The sequence below is a fragment of the Gracilinanus agilis genome, chromosome 1 (assembly GCF_016433145.1).
Source record: "Gracilinanus agilis isolate LMUSP501 chromosome 1, AgileGrace, whole genome shotgun sequence".
Classification (NCBI taxonomy): domain Eukaryota; kingdom Metazoa; phylum Chordata; class Mammalia; order Didelphimorphia; family Didelphidae; genus Gracilinanus; species Gracilinanus agilis.
Window position 1 is genome coordinate 7,560,302 of NC_058130.1, and position 15,097 is coordinate 7,575,398.

Below are 15,097 nucleotides of genomic sequence, written 5' to 3' on the forward strand. Positions count from 1 at the left end.
CGGCATGGGGGAGCGGCTGCGGGCCCGCGGCGGGACGGACCGGTCAGGGTGGGCGGGCGGGTGCGGCCTTCTCCTCCTCCTCCGGCTGCGGCTGCGGCTGCGGCCCCGGCTCACACCCGGCCCGGGGCCATGCCCGCGCCCGGAAGCGGCAACAACAGCAGCGGCCTGGACTCCTGCTCGGGCCGCACAAGGCGGAAGTAGCGCGGCCGAAGCGCTTCACTCCATTCCGCCCCGACGTTGGGCTCCGGACTGGCAGGCGGGCGGCGGGCGTGTATGCGCCGAGTCCCGGCCGGGCGGGCGGACGCAGCCCTCCTCTTCGGGCCTCGGCGGCCCCACGCACGCGCGCGCGCGCACTCTCGCTTCTCCTCACTCTCTTACGGTCCCGGTCCGGTCCCGGTCCCGGCGGCGGCGGGGGGCGGCGTCGTCGGCCTCCCAGGCCTGGGCCTGACAACAACTCCCGGCCTGCAGCCTCGCGCACGCAGCGGCCCCAGCGGGACTGACGGGCGCGCGCACGGCGGAGGCGGAGGAACGCGCGGCTGCGTGAGGCCGACGGAGGACAGCGTAGCTGTACCTGGGGAGATGGCCCGGGGTGGGGGGGGTGGACAAGGAGGGGCAAAGGGGCGGGGCTTCCAGACCAAGAGGTAGGGGAAGGCCCCGGGGGCTAGAGGCTGGACTGGCTCTTCTCCCGGGGCAGAGTGCCCCGCCCCTTTCCCTTTCCCTAGTCAAGAGGGGCGGGAGCTAGAGGCTGCCTGGCCCCACCCCTTTGCGCGTGCGCTCTGGCTGGAAGCCGCGCCGGGGGCGCGCACGCACACCACACACATAAGTGTAAGTGAATGGCGGCGGAGGTTTGTAGAGTCGAGTGCCCTCTGGGTCGCCCCTCCGCCGCCGCCGCCGCCGCCGCCCTCGGCGTGCTCGCGCCTCGTGCGTGCACCGGAAGTCGTTAAGGAGATGTGGCTCTACTTCCTGGTAGAGGTGGGAAAAGGAGCGTCACCGGAAAGGGATGAAGGACGGCGGCTAGCCTCGGCCTCCCTGTGGCCTACGCCCCACTGCTGGCGCCTGGTTGGAGGTGCGAGGGCCGCGGCTCTCTGGGTCCCAAAGAACGCCGGCCCGAAGGGCGGAAAAAACGGGAAAGAACAGAAGCCTCGCAGGCCTGCCACGGCCTGGGGAGGGGACAGCTCCGGCCCTGGTACCGTTCCGTGCGGCCCGAGGCTGGAACCCCAAGGCAGGCTCCGGCCCTGGCCCGGTTCCGCCCGGCTTGGAGAACTCGAAAGAGCGCGGCCGCCCCCTGATCAGAATCCCCATCCTCTTCCGACCTTGTTTCCCGGTTCCCTCCCGATTGCTCATTTTTTCTGAGTCTCGTGAATGTTCCGGGGGTCGCCCCTGCCACTTTCTGGTGATCCTACGCAGGGTCGGGGTCGCTGTCTCCCCTATCCCCCTCGGGTCTCATCTGGGAGACCCCCGAGAGCTTGTCTTTGGCCCGGCGGGGGATGTGGGAGGACCAGCAAGGTTAGGCTCCTGTGCAAGAGGGGCCTGTAAGCTAGGGCCGCCCGCTAGGAGACTAAAATTGAATAAACAATTTATGAAGGGAACCCCCAGTGACCCTGAGAGCTCCACTGATAGCCCTGCGTGTTGACTGCGTAGGGCATTCCCTCCAACTCCTCCCCGTGTTTATATTAGTCTCTTCTTAGGGTTTGAAGCTGTTCTATTCGACTGTTTACAATTCTTCCAAGCATCTCGGTTTCTCCATAATGCTGAAAATCTTGTTCTTTGATTATTTTTTTTTAGGGGACGTTCTTTTGTAAAAATTTGTAACTGGAACCTGTAGCCCAGAAATTTTTAGAGAAACTAGGTTCAGCCTGGAAGCTTTACAATTTTTCTTTGACTTGTTTCCCTCCCCTCTACCCCCAGCCCTCACCCTTGGTTCCTCTTGGAACCTCAGAATTTGACTCTTCAGAAAGTGACAAGCCCTCAGATCACATTCAGGCACTTAGTCTAACGGTAGATTTTAAGGAGAGAGAAAAACCACAGAGAGTTCCTGGAGCCCATAAAAAGGTAAAACTGAGGTACTCCCCTGCCTCCCAGAGACTATATACACTCTTATACTACTACAGCTACCACAAGGGGAAAATTCTGGGGGTGTTAGAAAGTTAATTAACATTTTGATTAGTATTTTTTAATTTTAATTTGGGAAGTTTTAATATATTTACCATATTAGCTCTACTTGTCAACCTATAGGAGATATCCTTATAAATTGTTCGGTTTTTCCTTTGTTTCTGTCAATAATTTAAAATTTGTCTTTATAGGTCTTATATGTATATTGGTAGAGTGAACCCAGATGTTTGGTTTATTTTCTTATACATAATATTTCTTTTCCTGAGCGTTATTGGGATTTTTTTTTAAAGGCGTTTGTGGGCTCATCTTGTATTCCTTTACAGAATTTGCTGCTATTCTTAGTCTTGTTCTAGCTATAAAAGTGCAGTAACAATTGTAATTCGAATACCCTGTCACTTGGCTATAATTACTAATGCATTCACCCTAATAGCCTTAATAAGATAGCTTTTTAGAGGTTAAAGTTTAGCCTCCTAATTTTCAATGGCTATTTTAAATCCCTGATAATATTTCAAAGTGAATGACAGTCTATTATTGGTGTGGCTCACTTAACATCCAGTACTTGGTGTTCATTAAACATGCCACTTTTAATCAAGTTTAGATTGCTTTAAAATTGTTACATCCAAAACAGATTTATCATTCTTCCAATATTCATCTTTCATCTAGACTACCCGTACTGACTTAGTCAAGGTATCCAGCTCTGCTCTTTGCTAACTTTGTAACCTTGGACAGACTGCTTCATCTCAGACCTTTTTGACTTCTGTAATGAAGGGATTAAAATTTTAAAATGAAGGGATTAAACCTAGAGATCTTGAAGGATTCTTTCATGTCTTTATTCTGTAAAAGAAAGATTTACCTCAGTGCCCATGCCTTTTTTATGTCTCATTGCTAAAACATTCCTAAAATTATGCTAGATAGGAATGGTGACAGTAGATAGCTCTTCTACACTAGTTAATTCCTTAAGGCCAAGAAAGTTGTCTGAGCTAAACTTTGTAAATCGGGATCCAACACAGTGTCCCTTTGTGTCAACATTTAATAAAAACCAGATAATGTGTTTATATTAAGGGAAAACCCTTCCTTGCATATTTTAGTTGATTTTTTAATAAATGGACACATTATACGCCTTTGATGCATCATTCGACATAATGTTAGGGGATTTTTGGTTTGTTTGTTTTAAACCCTTACCTTCTGTCTTAGAATCAATACTTTTTATCAGAGCCAAGGCCAAAAAAGCATTAAGGGCTAGGCAATTAGGGTTAAGTGACTTGCACAAGGTCACACAGCTAAGTGTGGAGATCATATTCAAACCCAGGACTTCCCATCTCCAGCCTATCCATCAAGCCACTTAGCTGCCCCCATAATCATGTTTTTAATATTGACATGATTAGGACATAGCAAAGTTATCAAGGACAGAGGGCCTGCCTTGAAGTAATAAAAACCAGAGGGCAGGCCCTCCTGAGTCAACACTAGCAGGCTTACCTCCATTCACTTCTGGGTTAGGTTAAGTTGCCAATGGCTATTTATTCTTTCTGAGTGGAAGGTGTGCCCTCAAGATTTCTCTGTAACTTACATTTTCATTTTTTTTAAACCCACTGAAAAAATCACAGATCTTGGTTCAAATTTTTTAAAAGTTTCTTATATTGTTTTCCCATTATAGAAGTACACTTGAATTCCCATCGGTTCCTCTTATCAAAACAAATAAATGTCTTTATATCTTACTCTATTTTGGCCAGTACTTTATGTAATATTTTTGCATTGATATTCATTAATAATATCTGCCTGTAGATTTATCATTTGTTTGTGTGGATATGTGATTTGGTGTTTTGGTTTTAAAGGATTACTCTTGCAAAATTGAATAATATGGTAATGGTTTCAAGTGATAATATAGATGTGTGTAACCCCAAAAAAATAATATCCACCTCTAGTTTTCTTTTTCAGTTTTATTGTAGATCAAAACCTTATTTGTTTAGTAGAAGAAAATTGAGTAGTATATCATCTTTGTCTATATCTAATAATGGTCATTTTTGTAGGGTTTACCAATTTTTGCCATGCAATATAGTGAATCTGGAGCACTAGTTCAAAATTTTATTTTAATCCTATCATGGCTTTATAGTAACTGTGAATCCTATAAGATAAGCATTATTAACCTAGATATAAAATTCCATAAAATGTTTCCAAATAATTGGTTTCCTTTGCAGTCCTGTGTTTTTTATGCATTTAAAAAGATTATTTTAAGAATGGGTCCAGAGGTTTTTTCACCAGATTGAGGAGTGGGGAATGTTGTTCATGACATTTAAAAAAAAAGAAAAAATCCTTCTATAAATTAAATAGTGTTTAAAATGGTCCATAATTTACTTCCTTGCTTTACATTCTGTGACCTGGATTTTGTGATTTTACTAAGGAAGGCTGCCCATAAAATTTCTTCTCCTTAAAGAAGCCATCCACTTAAAGTTATTTTCTGTTTCATCAGTTTGAGAATTTTCTATTTGATATTCAACTATTTCTTTTTGAGTTTGCAAATGAGCACAAAACTAAACATAACAGTCGGATTTTACTAATTTGTGGCACTCATAAGTACACTTCTCCTAATTTTGGTAGCATGCATTTTTTTTCTCTTATTAAATTTGCTAATTGTCTATCCATCTTAACTGATTCTTTAATGAAATAGCTTGTGACTTTGAGAGAGAACATCATGATATAATAGAACTTGGAATCAGAAACTCAGCATCCTGCTCCCACTCTCCCCACAATCAGGCAAATTTCTTAGCTTTCTAAAACCTTGAATCATGCGTCTTTCCTGGTCTCCAAAGGTTGTCATAAAGATTGTCTTTATAAACCTTAAACCCTCTTAAAATGTTATTACAATTTGACCAATTCCAACTCTTTTTCGATTTACTGATTTCTGCTTCATTTGATAGGGTCCTTCATTCAACTTTGCTTTCCATATCTTAACTTCCTGACTTTTTCTCAGTGGTTTAAATACAGAATCAGCTATAAAGGGGTTTTCTTTCTCTCTATAATACACATATTCATTGCCATTGATTTGTACTGAGCGTGCTTTGCCTGCATCCTACAGATTTGAACTGGATTCTTGTTACTTTAACAAAACTTAAAGAAACAACATTTTTATATTTTACATTCTTCAGTCAGTAACACCAAAGTTCATTCTCACTTCCTAATTTTGTGCTTTTCATTCCAGTCATCTTACTGTTCTTTTTGCATCCTCAGTTATTGCCCTCTGATTATCTGAATGATCTTTTTAATTATATACTTAGGCTTACTTTGCCTTCTTTTTTTCTATTTTCCATTTTGTCTCCTATTAAAAATTCAGTGTATAAGACCTAGGATCAGGAAACCTAGATTCAGATACATCCACACTGTCTGTGTGACCATGAGAAAGTTACTTAATCTCTCAGAGCACCAGATCATCATATTGCCTCCCTACCTTACACAATTGTATTGAAACAGCAAATGTGAAAGCACTGTGTTAAGTGTGAGTCGTCGATTTCTACCTCAGTAGCATCAGTCAGTGATTAATGATCCCATACAAGATACAGTAAGACGACAATCTTTATTGAAAAGCCTATTCGCCTATTCTTCATCCTTGGAGTGTTTTCACAAAGAGCTACTTGCATTTTTTTCACAAAATGAAAATAAATATCTTCCTCAGCATTTTTAAATGTTCACCTTGTGTTTTCAAACAATGCCTAGAATCTCTGGGATCTAAATTTGGTATCAGGGACCACGTCTTTAAACTCTATCAGCTTCATCTTTCAATTTAGTTGGTCACTACTGATTTTTTTTAAGAAAAGTCTTGTGAAATCCAAATGGATTTTTTTTAAAAAGTGCTGTCTCATCCCCTCCAAATCTATTGGGCAAATAATTTAATATGTTTGGGCTTCATGGCCTCATTGAATCATAAACAAGAGTTAGATGGGGGCAGCTAGTAGGTGCTGTGGATAGAGAAGCCTGGAGAGAGGAAGTCCTGGGTTAAAATCTGGCATCAGACACTTCATGGCTGTGAACTTGGGCAAGTCACTTAACCCCCATTGCCAACCCCTTACTGCTCTTATGCCTTGGAACCAATGCTTGATATTGACTCTAAGACAAAAGGTAGGGATTTTGTTTTTAAAAATTAGATATTAAAAGGAAACTGGAAGCCCTAACCCTAATTCTACATTCTTTTCAGTTTCCACTTCTATAAAATAGGGATACTAAGATGATATTGTAAGGACTAAGTAAGATAAAAAATGGCTAGTGCTTTCCAAAATTTCAGCTCTTATATTACTTGAGCAAATTTCTCTTTCTTGAAGATTCATGAGTTGTGGTTGAGTCATTTTTCAGTTATGCCCGACTCACCATGACCCAATTTGGGGTTTTCTTGGCAAAGATTCTGGAGTGGTTTGCCATTTCTTTTTCCAGCTCATTTTACACTTGGAGAAACTAAGGCAAATAGGGTTAAGTGGCTTGTCCAGATTCACATGAATTATTTAGATTTTCCAGATGCTACTTACTTTTTGTTCTTATAGTAATTTTTTTTTAGAAAATTTCCTGAGATAAAATTATTTTTTGATATATTTTCTGAAACTACTAATTCTGAGCATGTCTTGATGAGTAAAATCTACATTACTTCCTACAATTATTTTCTGATTTTATTTTTGAATTTATTTTTCCATCTCAGCTGTGCTTTTACCACTCTCTTATCCAACCTATAATTCCTTCTAAATATTTTGTTCTGAGTTTCATCATCATCATCTCCCTAAACAAGAGCTAGACTCAGTTTCTTCTATAATTCCTATCCTGATTTTATTTCCTTTAATTCTTTGCATAGGTTTGTCAGTCATTTAATTACATCTCCCAAGGTATCTTTCATGATTTCTTAGTTCTTAGTGTATTTAGATATGTTAATCTTGTAATATTTTTCTCCTTGATATATTAAAATTTATTTTTATAATATTTTTTCATTGTATTGAAAGTCTTTAGTTTGCTCAAAATCTTTTTAGCGAGCTTTAGTTATTGCACGAACTAACTTTTTTCCTCTCTTTGGAACATTTCTCTTTTTGAGGGAGACAGCAAAGTTGCAAGCTCTCCTTGTCCTTCTGTTTCATGATCTTCCCTAAAATTTACAGTTATTTTTTAAAAAGTAATAATATTAACAAAACACAAATTATAATTCTGCAATATAAAGCTTTCAAAAATGCAGGTTTAAAAGAGTGAAATAAAAACAATATTTTATAGTAGTATTAAAATGGAAAACATCAATAATTTTAATGAGAGCATTGTGATCAAATATAATTAATTTTTTAAATCTTGGTTTTTCTCTTTGTGATCTAGCAGTGAAAGTTATGGTTCTAAACTCACTTTTACTTGGATCCTTAGTTTTAAAAGCTATCATAAACCCATATTGGACTATTCACCACTTCAGGGATGGGGGGGGAGGATAGGGAGGGAGAAAAATCTGAATTTTAAAATGTCAAAAAACAATTGTCAAAAATCATTTCTACATGTAACTGAAAATTTTTTTTAAATTGGGAAATAATAAAAATAAAAGATTATCAGCTGAAAAAAAAAATACCTGCAAAGAGATTTAGATCCATATGAACAAAGTGCATCATTGTCCATACTTGCTAAAAATTGTGATACTCATTTTTCAATGTTATCCACAGATTATAGAAAGGTTATTATTGTTCGGCTATTGGATTTCCATCTGCTTTGATAACAGTCAGTTCCTGCACCCTAGTCTGAAGTTTATAGAAATATAACAATTCTAATATATGGGTTAAAAACCCACTAAAATTCATTGTGTAGAAGGATTTAAATAGATTGGAAAGTTCCATTTTCACGTTTTTAGTGCAGATAAGAGTTTTTATAGGTGACACATGTCATTTTTAGTAACCCACAGAGAAGAGAATAAATTTAGGAGCAAAGGATGAATAGAAATGTCATCCTGCAGAGAAGTCAAGAAGTATGAGGACTAAGAAGAGGCCGTCCAATTTGGCAGTTAAGAAATCTTTCAAAAGGACTGTTTCTGTTGAGTGAGTGTAGGGTGTGAACTTGTTGAGATGGTATAGGGGTGAATTTGGAAGACTGGAAGGATTCAGGTGCCCTCAATGGAAGATGCTGCCACCACAACATCCCTTCTCAAACTTTCCATGGCTCCCTTTTCCCTACTCTCTCCATAGAGGACCTGGCCTTATACTTCATTTGAAAAAAGTGAAACCATTCACCAAGACCTTTCTCTTCCTATCCCTCAATCTCACATCACTCTGATGTCTTCCTTCACTAACTCCTTCACCCTACCTCACATGAAGAGATGGCCCTTCTTTTTGCCAAAGTGAATCCTCCTTCATGCACTATTCATCCTATTCCATCCTTCTTCAGCAGATTGCCTCCTCTATCATCCCCACTCTCATTAATCTTCATTTTCACTCTGTCTACTGGCTTCTTGTCAGCTGCCTACAAGCATGCTCATGTCTTCTCCAGCATTCATAATCTAACTATTTTCCTATATCTCTTCTCCCATTATTAGCTAAACTACTTGAGACATTTGTTTAAAATGGATGCCTCCTCCACTTCCTCTCTTCAGAATTCTGCATTTTTGGCTTCTGACTTCATCATTCAACTGAAACTGCTGACTCCGAAGTTACTAATGATCTCTTATTTTCCAAATCTAATGGCTTTTTCTCAATCTTTATTCTTCATGGCCTTTCCACGGTTTTTGACACTGTCCATCACCTCTTCTAAATACTATCCTCTCTAGGTTTTTATTCCATTCTTCTCCTGGTTCTCCTACCTCTCTGGCCATCAGTCAGTCTTTTTTGCAAGATCTTCAGGTCATGTCTAAATATGAGTGGACCCCAAGATCCAGCCCTAGGACCTTTCCTCTTCTAAACTGTTTTGCTTGCAAAATTCCCAAAAATTTCATTATCTCTATGCAAATCATTCTTTACCACAATCTCTCTCTTTATCTTCAGTCTTGCGTTACTAATTGCTTTCTGAACATTTGGAACTAGACATGGAAAAGCTAGATGGTGAATTAGGTAGAGCATTGAAGTAGGAAAGACTTGAATTCAAATCCTGCCTTAGACTTGTACTAGCTATGTAACCTTGAATAAGTTACTTAAGCATTTCTTATCTTAGTTTCCTCATCCTTAAAAATAGGGTCAACAATAGTTCCTCCCAGGGTTGTTGTGAGGATCAAAGGAAATGATATTTGTGAAGTAGTTTGCAGACCTTAAAGCACTAAATAAATGCTAATCTCATGTCTTCTAGACATCTCAAACTTGGCATGTCCAACACTCATGTCTTCTAAACATCTCAAACTTGGCATGTCCAACACTCAATTCATTATCCTTCCCAAAATCTCCCTTTTCTGAACTTCCCTATTACTGTCTAATACCACCATCAACCAGGATTGCAACTTAGTTGTCATCCTCTCCTCACTCACCTTATTTTGAATATGTACATCTCATAAAAGTCCCCTTCACCTAGCTGTGTGACCCTGGGCACGTTGCTTAACCCCCATTGCCTAGCCCTGTAACAAATAAAATTAATATGGAAAGATATATATAAAAGATATTAGGGTTTTTAAAAAATTGGGGGAAAAAAAAGTCCCCTTCAGTCCACTCATAGCACCAGTCCACTCACCAGCGCAGGCCCTCCTCATGTCTTACCTGGACTATTGCACTAGTCTGCCACTAATCTCCTTGCCTTAGTCTGTCTTCCTTAAGTTCAGGCTTCTCACCAAGTCACCTTCCTTCTCTAGGTGCTCCTCAGTTACCTCCACAATCAACTGTAAAACATGCTGCTTGACTTTTAGAGTCTTCCACTACCTGGCTCTTCTTATCTTGCCAATCCTCTTACCTTTGACTCTCCCTTAGGACATCTACTTAGTGGCAGTGATTTTTTTTTTGTTTTTCCCCAGATTACATCTGTACAATTTTCAATAATCATTTTTGCAATCCGTGTTCTCTCCCTCTCTGTCATTTCCCCATGTTTCCCTGGATAACAAGTAATGTGATATAAGTCGTACATGTGTTAATATACAGTACATGTTTCCATATTCATCATGTTGTGAAAGAAGACATATCACTTACACTAGAGAAGATTTCAGAGAGGAGAAAGAAAATGAGGAATGATATCTTCATTATAGCCTTTTTTGTCATGAGTCCCTTGAAGTTGTCCTAGAACCTTGCATTGCTGATAATAGTTAAGTTATCCTCAGGTAGGTAGATCATCATACTTCATTGTGGTTATCATGAACAAAATTCACCTGGTTGGGGGATGTCTCCCTGCTTCAAATGTGTTTCTTTTAGTCAGCATATTGTAGGATTCTGGCTTTTAGTCTGCTCTTTTATCTTTCATTTTATGGGTGAATTCATTCCATTCACATTCACAGGTATAATTACTGTGTGTTTCACTTCATTTTATTTTTTCTCCTTTTATCCTTCTCTTTCAGCATTTCCTTGTTCACAAATAGTCTTGTTTCCAACTACTACCTCCCCAAGTTCATCCTCCCCTTTACCCCCCTTTTCTGGTTTCCCCTTTCCTTCTTCCTTTCCTATGCTCAGCTAACTGTATACAGAAGTTATTTCCACCTTGTGCTAATTCACTATGAGTGAGGTTCAAGCATTGCTTACCATCCCCCTTTTTCCAACATATTCCTCTTATGCTTTGATTTTGTTTTGTTGTGTGGAGGGGGTTGGGAAATATGATCCCATCACTTTCAACTTATTCCTTGCTCTCTCTCTTTGCAATTTCCTATTCATATCCCTGTTAGTGTTAGTTCTTAAGTATCCTCTATACCTTAAGTATCCAAAGTAATTTGGATACCTTAAGTACTTCAAGTATCTTATATATCTTAGTTGTCTTCTGTAGTAATACCATTGTGAAATGTGAATCAAACTTTCTTTGTCTATCAACTTTTAATTTAATCAAAAAATGAAAACACCCCGACTTAACACTTTTTTAGCCATCAAGTAAGAGAATTCACAAGTCACTTATTTAGAGAGCTCTACCCTTTCAACTCAGTCAGGAACTTGTGAATCCTTTTGATAAGAGTTGACACCTTCAGAGGACAGGAGGTGGATTCCACAGACACTGCCTCCTGGGCAGTGGTAGGCAATTCGGAAGCTGTGATTGGTTCCTGTGAAGTGGGAGAGAGACAAGAACTGGAAAAAGGACTATAAAAGGTGTGACCAAGGAGAAGATTCATGCATTTCATTCCTTGGCTCTTTCAATGAGGAGACTTTCCTGAGTAAGGGGGATTCTGCATGATTCTGGGCTGGAGACTTTCTAGGTGGATGACTAGAACTGAAGGAAGGGGCTTACACTGGTGAGACTCATATTGAAGAGGTTATTAGACTTCCACGTGGAGATTGGGACCTGAGGGAGCTTTTGTCATGAGTTGAGCTGAATTTCTTTGGATCAGCAATTATAGGGTATTTAGCTAGGAAATATTTTCTACTTCCCTCTTACATTTCTCTCTTTTGCTGTATTTATATTATATTAAATTATTAAGAGCTACTAACAGATTTTTTTTGGACTTAAGAAGTTAATTATTTTTATAAATGGTGACACCATCTCACTTTATTTGTAAATATATATGTATATATATATTTATTTATAATAATTCTCATATTTTAGTCAAGCCCTAAATTTAATTCCTTACACCATCACTTTAACCCCATTGTTTCCCTTGAATTTTTTTTCCTTTTACTTAAATGTCTCTTGTATCATAGATATTTGAACTAGTCTAGTTAACACGTTCTCATGTAGGAATGTGTTCAGTTTAACCCCACTGAGTCCCTTGACTTTTCTCTTTTTACACTTCACTTGAGTATTATACATGATCATGAGATTTTCTTTTCAGTTCTGATCATTTCATAAGGAATGCCTGGGAGTCTTCTAGTTCATTAAATGTGTATTTCTTCCTCTGGAGTATCATGCTCAATTTTGTTGAGTAGGTATTTCTTGGTTGTAGTCCTAGACCCTTTGCCTTGCAGAATGTCACATTCCCTACCTTTCAGTCCTTTAATACAGAAGCCGCCAGGTTCTGTATCTTGGCTCCACAATATTTTAATTGTTTTTTATTTGTTTGTTTTCTGGCTGCTTCCAATATTTCCTCCTTAGCCTGAGAGTTCTGGAATTTAGCTATAATATTCTTGGGATTGTTACATTTGGGATCTCGTTTAGGAGGTGATCAGTGGATTCTTCCAATTTCTATTTCTACAGAAACATCTTGTTCAAGAAGATCAAGGCAGTTCTTCCTGAAAATTTCTTGCGATATAAATCCAAGATCTTTTTTTTCATCACAGCTTTCAGGCATTCTTAGGTTATTTCTTCTTGATCTATTTTCCAGGTCAGTTGTTTTTCCAGTGAGATGGTTCATATTTTCTATTTTTTCATTCTTTTTATCATTTCCTGCTGTCTTACGGAGTCATTAGCTTTTATTTGTTTAATTCTAACTTTTATGGAACCATTTTCTTCTTTGAGGTTTTGTACTTCCTTTTTTAGAAAGTTATTTTCCTGTTCGAAGCTTTGTATTTCTTTTTTTAAGGAATCTGTTTTCTTTAGTGACTTTTTGCTCTAAGTCAGTGATGGGCAAACTTTTTAAAGAGGGGGCCAAAGATTTATAGCTGCGCTTTTTGTGGTGGCAACAAATTGGAAAAGGAGGGTATGTCCTTCAATTGGGGAATGGCTGAACAAACTGTGGTATATGCGGGTGATGGAATACTATTGTGCTAAAAGGAATAATAAACTGGAGGAGTTCCAGGCAAACTGGAGAGACCTCCAGGAACAGATGCAGAGCAAAAGGAGCAGAGCCAGAAGAACATTGTACACAGAGACTGATATACTATGGTAAAATTGAATGTAATGGACCTCTGTACCAGCAGCAATACAGTGACCCAGGACAATTCAGAGGGATTTATGGTAAAGGCGCTGCCCACATTCAGAGGAAGGACTGCAGGAGAGGAAACATATAAGAAAAACAACTGCTTGAATGCATGGGTCGGGGTGGACATGATTGAGGGTGTGGACTCGAAACTACCACACCAATGCAACTACCAACAATTTGGAAATAGGTCTTTATCAAGGACACATGACAAAACTAGTGGAAATGTGCATCGGCCATGGGTGGGGGGACTGCGGGGGGTGAAGGGGAAAGTAGGAGCATGAATCATGTAACCATGTTAAAAATGAATATTAATAAATGTTTAAAAAAAAGAGTGATGGTCAGAGTAGAAAAATAATATACAAGAGAGTTTAAGAAAGCATGTAAATTATCAAGAGATACAGGAGGTAAGGTCTAGTGGCAAGAACATCAGAATGGATATAAGGAAACTTTTACTGTAGTCTTCACTTTGAGCCTCAGTTTCCTGATTTGCAAAACAAAAAGTCAAAACTACTCTTTGATCCCCTTCAGTTCTAAAATGTTATGATTATGATAATAAGACTAAGACTTAAATAATAAAAAAAAACTAAAAAAAAATAAAGAGGGGGCCAAAGGAAAGGAAATGCTCATCTGTCAGTCTATTTCTAAGGCAACTCTTTCGAAGTTTTATTGTATTGTATCCTACTCACTGTATTCGTCAGATTAGGAATAATGTCCAGCGGCAGGGCCATAGTTTGCCCATCACTGCTCTAAGCTATTAACTTTTGTAATCATTTTCTTTTCTAACTTTTCTTCTGTCTCATTTGTTTTTTGAACCTCTTTTGGAGATCTTCCATGAGTTCATTTGGAGCCCAACATCTTTTTACGTTAGCCTTTGAGGGTTCACACATTTCTGTTTTGGCATTTCTGAATTCTAAGCTTGCATTTTGGTTTTCCCTTTTGCTATAAGAGTTTTCTAGGGTTCTATCTGTTCTTTGTCTTTTACTGATTTGGGGGACTTTTTTTCATGCCTTTGCCTATATGTTAAAACTCAGTTCCACTTCTGGAGTTACAGAGAACTCTCTCTAGGTTCCCCCAAGTGCCGTGTGCAGTGAATTTAGCCGGATGCCGCTTCTCAGCTGCCATCTGTTCCTGGAATTGTGAGTGCCTGGACTGTTCTTTCCACTGCGGGTTCCCCTGGCTAAGCTCCTTAATGTGTGCTTGCAGTGGCTACTTCTCACAGGCTGATTCACTACTTTTACCTAGTAAGACAGTCCTTCCTACTGTCCCTCTAGCCTTTTTCTTTTTCTTCCTTTTTCTTTTTTTCTTTTTTCCTTTTTTTTTTTTTTTTGGCTGAAACCCTGCTTCACTCTGCTTTCTTTCTCCAAAATTTGTTTCAGTAGGTTTGGATGAGCTTGAAACCTTCCTTACTCTGCCATCTTGGCTGCTAGCAGTGACTTCCTTGTTCTTGACACAACTCTCTTATCTCTCATCTTGGCCTTTACCATGGCTGGCCCCCAGACTTGGAATACTCCACCTTCTAGATGCCTTCAAACCTGAAATCAGATCCCACCAAAAGCAAAAGGCCTTTCCCAATCCTCCCTCTATCCTCACCTATTAGTGCCTTCCCTCTAAGATGATTCCCATTTATACTCTGTGTGTGAGGCTATCTCTATAGTTGGCTTTGTACATGTGCTTTTCCCCATTAGAATTGAATTCCTTAAGAACACACACCATGTTGCGTTTCTTTGTATGCCCCAGGCTTAGCACATCGCCTAGGAGAGAATAAGCAATGAAGTTCCTTTTGACCAATAAGTGCTGGAATGAAACAGAATGGACAAGCACTCAATGGACACTTAGCATGTGCTGAGCCCTAGGAATGCCAGGAAAAAACTGCAACAGCCCTTGTCTAAGAACTCATGTTCCAATTGCAGGAAACCACATATACTGGAGACTTCAGCTGTAGGCAGATTGAAAGCCCCAGAGGTCCTTGATGTATATGATCAACAGGGAAGTCCTTAACATCTGCTGATGGCAGGGTTCAGGGCTATCTCTGCCTGTTTATCCTGGGCCAACCTTTCCCTCCCAAGACAGGACTAGGCTTTATTCATTGAC